The sequence below is a fragment of the Colletes gigas genome, unplaced genomic scaffold, assembly GCF_013123115.1.
Source record: "Colletes gigas isolate AHSC1104 unplaced genomic scaffold, ASM1312311v1 Colletes_gigas_Sc00019, whole genome shotgun sequence".
NCBI classification, from domain to species: Eukaryota; Metazoa; Arthropoda; class Insecta; order Hymenoptera; family Colletidae; genus Colletes; species Colletes gigas.
Genome location: NW_025106648.1, coordinates 5919880 through 5927522, shown reverse-complemented (window position 1 = coordinate 5927522; position 7643 = coordinate 5919880).

Below are 7643 nucleotides of genomic sequence, written 5' to 3'. Positions count from 1 at the left end.
GTGTCCACAAGTATCCACAAATAATCCTTTCAGGCACTAACCACTATGCAATTAAATAAAAACGTACCGCGATTATGTTATTCGTGAATGTCTACGTGTACGTGTATCACGATTCTTCCGAGTTACTTACGAATAAAACTGTTATTAATTTTTCAAATACACTTCAATTTAAAAATGTAAAAAGGAATCGCAGGATAAATGAAATTTTCGCATCGATTTACGTTCACGGCGAAGAATGTAACAATTAGCGATCTTGATTTCACGTGTATCTAATATATACGTGTACACGTGTAATTAACATATTCGTATCTTAATCCGTGTACTTTTCAATACACGGGTACACGGGTATTGAAATACACGGATACACGTGTATTGAAATATATGGGTACACGGATCATAATATCTATACATGTATCCGTTTATTGAGGTTCACGGATACACGTATCGAAATGTACTGTTCCACATGTATTACCCGTACCGCAAGTTTTATTTTATAATTAAATATCAGAATATTTAGATGTGTAAATTGTTTATGAGACTTAATTTACTGGGTAGTAGGTGAAAATAAGAAACATTATGGTTTTGGTTAATAAAGTTCAATTTATTAAATTTTTGTTTTGAGATAAGAAAAATTTTTGTTTTGGTTTTTTTTTTATACAACGAAATCACCGATAAGAATGATGTTTATATTCAAATTGAAACATATATGACCGAGCCACAATTACGCTTTGATTTAAATCCATTTGAATGGTGGAAAGCTAGGGCAAACAAATATCCAGCAATTTCCGAAGTTGCCAAAAAATATTTAACAATTCCAGCAACCTCGGCGATGTCGGAACGATGCTTTTCATGCGCTGGAAATATTGTAACAAAAAAAAGAAACCGTTTGCTTCCAGAGAATGTTAACACCTTAGTTTTCTTATCTCAAAACTAAAATTTAATAAATTGAACTTTATTAACCAAAACCATAATGTTTCTTATTTTCACCTACTACCCAGTAAATTAAGTCTCATAAACAATTTACACATCTAAATATTCTGATATTTAATTATAAAATAAAACTTGCGGTACGGGTAATACATGTGGAACAGTACATTTCGATACGTGTATCCGTGAACCTCAATAAACGGATACATGTATAGATATTATGATCCGTGTACCCATATATTTCAATACACGTGTATCCGTGTATTTCAATACCCGTGTACCCGTGTATTGAAAAGTACACGGATTAAGATACGAATATGTTAATTACACGTGTACACGTATACAGGGTGAGGCATTTTAAACAGGTCACCTGAATAACTCGCTTGTTTTTGAAGATAGGAGAAAATGCATTAGACCAAACTTACTTGGTATCGGGGGGCTCATAATCTGGTATTACCAATTTTTTTGTAGATGGAGGCGTCAAGGAGATATGAAGGTCAACTTTGTTTTTTTAAATGGAACAGTATATTTTATTACTTACATTCTGATAGAGTGTTTCAAGGCGAATACAATGACCTATTATTAAGGTCATTCAAGGTCACCCAAAGTCAACTGCAATAGAAAATAAATTGTGTCAAAGCACTCTTCGAACACTTGGATACTTTGATACTGCTATTACAAGTGTTCAAAATGGCGACCTTGAACATGGATACATAGTCTAAATCGTTGCAATACTGATGACACTGCCTGGCAAATTTCATTTGTATCTATTACAGAGCAAGCTCTTCTTATACGTTCTTGCATGTCAAGTTTGGTAGTTGGTTTTTCGCGGTACACTTCTGCCTTTAATTTTCCCCACAAATAAAAATCGAGAGGTGTCAGGTCTGGGGATCGTGCCGGCCATTTGTTACTTCCTGATCGACCTACCCAAGAATCTCCAAATTTTCTATTTAGAAATTCTGTAACATTGCGTGCTGAATGAGCAGGGCATCCGTCTTGCTGGAACCACATGGATTGTCGTATGTCCAGTGAAGTGTCTTCTAACAATTCTGGCAAAACGTCTTCTAAGATTCTCAGGTACTTACTACTATTTAGCGTGCCATCAATAAAATATGGACCAATTATTTTATTATGAAGAAGACCGCACCAGACGTTTACAGACCAAGGTCTCTGTTTGTCGACTTCTCTCAACCATCGTGGATTATCTACCGACCAGTAGTGCATGTTGTGACGGTTAATTGCTCCATGGTTTGTAAATGTGGCCTCATCGGTAAATAACAATTTACTCAAGAACATTTCATCGTCTTGTAGTTTTTGTAAGCCCCATTCACAAAATTGTAAACGTTTTGTATAATCATTTTCAGTTAATTGTTGATGAAGTGATATGTGGAACGGATGAAATTTGTTAATGTGTAATATTCGTAAAATACTTCGTTGACTGATGCCACTTTCGCGTTCCAGTTGTCTTGTACTAACATGTGGATCTTGTATTACAGCTGCTACAATATTTATCGAGTTTCCATCATCAGTTGCTCGTTTGGCAAGATTACGTGTTTTGTTATCCACAGTTCCAGTTTCTTGGAACTTTTTTATAATGTTTGTAAAGACAGAAAGTGAAGGTCTATTATTACGATCGGGAAATCTTTCACTATACACACGTACCGCTTCCCTCATAATTCTATGACATTCACCATAAATAAGAACCATTTCTACTTTCTCTGCTATCGTGTAACGCATTTTAGAAAACTAAACACTTAGACTGAATAAATGTTACGAAGCTGTGCTCTAGTCGGTAGTAAAATTACCAATAATGTTTGAGGATACGGATAAGCGTACAATGTGATTGAATGTTTGTTTATCTTTTGTGACCCGTGTCACGCAATACACACACGTGATACACAAGTATTCGAAATGTACTCTGACACAATTTATTTTCTATTGCAGTTGACTTTGGGTGACCTTGAATGACCTTAATAATAGGTCATTGTATTCGCCTTGAAACACTCTATCAGAATGTAAGTAATAAAATATACTGTTCCATTTAAAAAAACAAAGTTGACCTTCATATCTCCTTGACGCCTCCATCTACAAAAAAATTGGTAATACCAGATTATGAGCCCCCCGATACCAAGTAAGTTTGGTCTAATGCATTTTCTCCTATCTTCAAAAACAAGCGAGTTATTCAGGTGACCTGTTTAAAATGCCTCACCCTGTATATTAGATACACGTGAAATCAAGATCGCTAATTGTTACATTCTTCGCCGTGAACGTAAATCGATGCGAAAATTTCATTTATCCTGCGATTCCTTTTTACATTTTTAAATTGAAGTGTATTTGAAAAATTAATAACAGTTTTATTCGTAAGTAACTCGGAAGAATCGTGATACACGTACACGTAGACATTCACGAATAACATAATCGCGGTACGTGTTTATTTAATTGCATAGTGGTTAGTGCCTGAAAGGATTATTTGTGGATACTTGTGGACACTGTGGACAATCGTGGGGCGTGTATAATCGCATGTGGGTGATTTTTGTTCACAACATTGTGTATTGGAACTGGCATTCACCCTTTCTCTGTGAAAATCTCGTCGGGCAAGTTTTGATATGCCCTTCTGGATTTTCATAAGACAGGTTGAATCTTATTCAACGTAAGGTGTTCGCATTCCCATAAGTGGACAAAAATCTAAGGCTGTCGATAATGTCGGTAAGCAGAATTTTTCATGTTGCGTGAGAACCACTAGCACTCGCTTGCCGCAACCGTCCGCGCGAACGCAGCTGTTTAGCGGATTGTCATTCTACAGGCGGAACTTTAAATGTTAATAACTTTGCAACGAAGCCTCCATCAACAAATTAGTATTCTTGATTTTCGTCTTATTTTGGCCTCTACTATCGCTCATTAAAATTTTTGCTAGAGGTAGCCGAACACCCTGTATAATTTAAGTACGGGCTGTCTACATAAACTGGCCTCTAACTCCTCGAATGCTTCCGTCTCTTCGGAACCGAATTTAAATTTTATGTGCATCCGTAGCAAATTCGTCAACGGTCTTGCGGTTAGTAAATATTCCTGTATAAATTTGCGGAAGTACCCGGTTAAACCTAGAAAGCTTTGCATTTGCTTGACTATTGTCGGCTTCGTGAATCTTAGAACGGCATCTAATTTACTTTCATACGGGCGGACACTGCCATTTTCAACAATGTGGCCGAGGAATTCGACTTTCATTTGTCATATTTTACACTTCTTCCAACTAATTACTTCACCCGACGGTACAATCAAATCGTCCACATACACCAACATAATCCCTCTGTTGATGAGTTCTCTAAAGACCGCGGGTGAATTACATAACCCGAACGGCACTCGCAGAAATTCATACTGTCCGTTAGGCACGATGAACGACGTAAATTTACGATTATTTTCGCTTACCGCTACGTGAAAGCAAACGTTCCGCAGATCGAGCGTGCTGTATACTTTAGCGTCCTGTAATGCGTCCAATTGGTTCTCCACGAGCGGCAAAGGGTACCGATCTTTTACAATTTTCTTGTTTATTTTCCGGTAATCGATACACAGGCGCGCCGAGCCGTCTTTTTTCTTTACTATAACGATGGGGCTTGCGTACTCAGAGAGCGATGGCTGTATGATACCGTCTCGAAACCACTCGCTAATCTGTGCGTTGACCTTCTCTCTCTCTATCAGAGCTAAACGCCGCGCTCTCTGATAAACAGGCTCATCGTCTTTCAATATGAGATGCATTTTTACGTCTACCTCACGTGTCTTTTTGAGGACGTAACCGCCGATCATCGCCTGGACCTTTTGCTTGATCGCTTCGTCCTTGAGGTGTGACAAATCTACATATGACCCATTTTCGTCGCATTCGATATAGAATATTTCCGGCGCGCCCTCGCTTATGGACAGGGTCCTGTTTCGCTTTCCTGATTGTGACTACGCCTTGTCTTACTGTAAGATTCACCGAATTTAAAAAGTCCGTCCCTATAAGCAAATCGTATTTTAACAGTGAGTCCGATACTAGATTCATTCCAATAGAGTGTAAGGGTTGCCGTCGACATGGAGATTCGCTATGAATTTGCCTAATGTCCCTGTTCGCGCTCGAATTGTTGATGGTCGGATTGGAGTGAATGCGATGTCGTCGTGTTGGAGAGTTTTAAAATGGTTTATTTTTAATAATAACAAAGTGGACTGTATGATATGTTTTCAAGCGCGTTGAACTGTGGGAGGAACTGTTTCCCCCGCGCTTACTTAAACAAAATACGTTCAACTCAAGTAAAACTGCTGTACTGTTACAGACTTGTTAGTTAGACTTGTTAGACTTAGTCGGTTAACGACTGAAACTCTAAAGAAATGAAACTTGTTTGTCGGTTAACGACTGAAACGAGAATTGAAACTGGTTTGTCGGTTGACGACTGAAACTAGAATGAAATTGTGTCCGGAGTCCGTTTCCTCCTCAGCTTAGATCCCCTCCAAGAGGTACACTTGGGGGTGTTTTGCAAATTCCTCTGTGGAATCGTGAGTCGGTTGATTGGCCATCGACTTGGGAGAGGAGGACCCATTTTCCTGTCCCATTTTGGCAGCAAACTCCTCCTTCACCTCGGTGGTGGAGGAAAGTCCCAGGCCACGCTGGCGAGGGTGGCCGAGGTTTCCTCCCCAAGTCGAAGGCCGCGTTAATTTATCGAGGAAGAAACGGAACTCCGGATTATCCACGCAACAAGGGGTTGCGTCTGCTCTACGTCTGTTTTTATGGCTATATTGTTCCGCGTGTCGGCGATGGCCGTTGTCGTCGGTGCCTACATTTGGCCTCGACGACCGTACCACCCGCGGAACAATATAGCCCTTCGCTGGCCAACTCGAGTGTCGCGTTTCTTTCGTTTTCCAAAATGCTATTCTTTTACATTGACATTTGCCAGATGCCAGAGACTCGAAGACGTTTGCAACGTAGTCCCGATCCCGCATCTGGCAACATAAAGGACCGGAAACAACTCGAGTTGGCCAGCGGAATGAGCGTGCTTTCGTTTACCGATCAGTCCCATTTACCTTTGTTCCGACATCACGAAATACCATTTCACCCGCCTCCAACCGCCGGTGCCCTCATTTTAATGTAACATTCTGCTCGTATTAGTGTTATGTCGCTACCCGTATCAATAAGCACTATTATATTCAAATCATTTAATCTTACCGCCTTGCATGCCTTTTCTATCGGGGCCTGTTCCACGAGGTTGACAGTTTTGGTCGCTTCACCATTACGCTTCGGACATGCTGTGGAAATGTATCCGTATCCCCCGCAGCCGTAGTACCTCATACTTCGATCTTTGGTCGGACACATTCTACTGAAATGATCCATCGCTCCGCAGTTGTAACACTTTGTCGTATCTTCCCTGGGTGTCCCTGCATTGTCCTGCTGGATCCTCTCCTGACGTGCCGCCACTGGTGGTTTAGACTGAGTCCCTCTGATGTTGTTTCTGTACGCAACCGTCGGCAATGTTAATCGTTCGAATGCAATAACGCTTCCGGTGTACTGAAACAGTGCAAGCTCGCCTTTTTCCCTAATATCTGGTCCGGTATTCCTTCTACTAGATAATCGACTAGCTCTATCTGGTTTTCGATCGGGATGCGATTTGCTTTTATTACCTTGTCGCGGTAATAGTTCTCGAAGGGCTCACCCCGTTCCCAAGCGGGCTCTTGGAACCGTTGACGCGCGACGATGGTGCTGGGTCTGTGGTGGAACATGTTTTCGAATTCCACTAATAAGGCGTCAACGCTCATTTCGATGAACCGAGGGTGAGAGTGCACCTATTCACGGGCTTTCCTTTAAAGTCACATTCCCATTAGAATTTTCGTCTCGTCGTGGTTCAGGCGGTAGGTCGCTTGCAGTACCCGTACCTGTTTCGACCAGCTCGGGAAATCCTCCGACGTGCCGTCGAAGAAGCCAAACTCTTCCAATGACAATGCCCATCGCGCCACACGCATACACAAATCACGTTTGCTCATTGTTAACGAAAACGCTTTACAGTCTGTTACAATCTTAAAACGAATCCCTAATAAATAAACTCGGAACTTTTTGAGTGACCGTACAACCGCAAGGACTTCCAGTTCATAGCTAGAGTATTTCGCCTCCGCTTGCGTTGTTTCCCCGCTCGCAAAATGCACCGGATGCATCTCCCCGTCGTCGTCGCTACGCTGTAATAAAACCGCTCCAAAACCGAACATTGACGCATCGGTATGCAGTTCGGTTTGCGCTCCTGCTTTGTATAATTTAAGCACAGGCTGTCTACATAAACTGGCCTTTAGCTCCTCGAATGCTTCTGTTTCCCCGGAACCGAATGTAAATTTTACGTTCATCCGCAGCAAATTCGTCAACGGCCTTGCGATTAACGAATATCCTTGTATAAACTTGCGGAAATACCCGGTTAAACCTAGGAAGCTTTGTACTTGCTTGACGCTCGTCGGCTTCGGGAATTTTTGAACAGCAACCAATTTACTTTCAGACGGACGAACACTGCCGTTTTCAATAACGTGACCGAGAAATTCAACTTTTGTTTGTAATATTTTATATTTTTTCCAATTAATTTCTAATCCGGCGTTCCTCGCCACCTGTTAAGGATTCTAAAGGAACCTTAACATCGCGAGGTTTATGATACGGACGTGACTTCTCCGCTATTTTTGAGGATTAGGCCTTCAAGACATTTTTACTTGATAAATTAGGA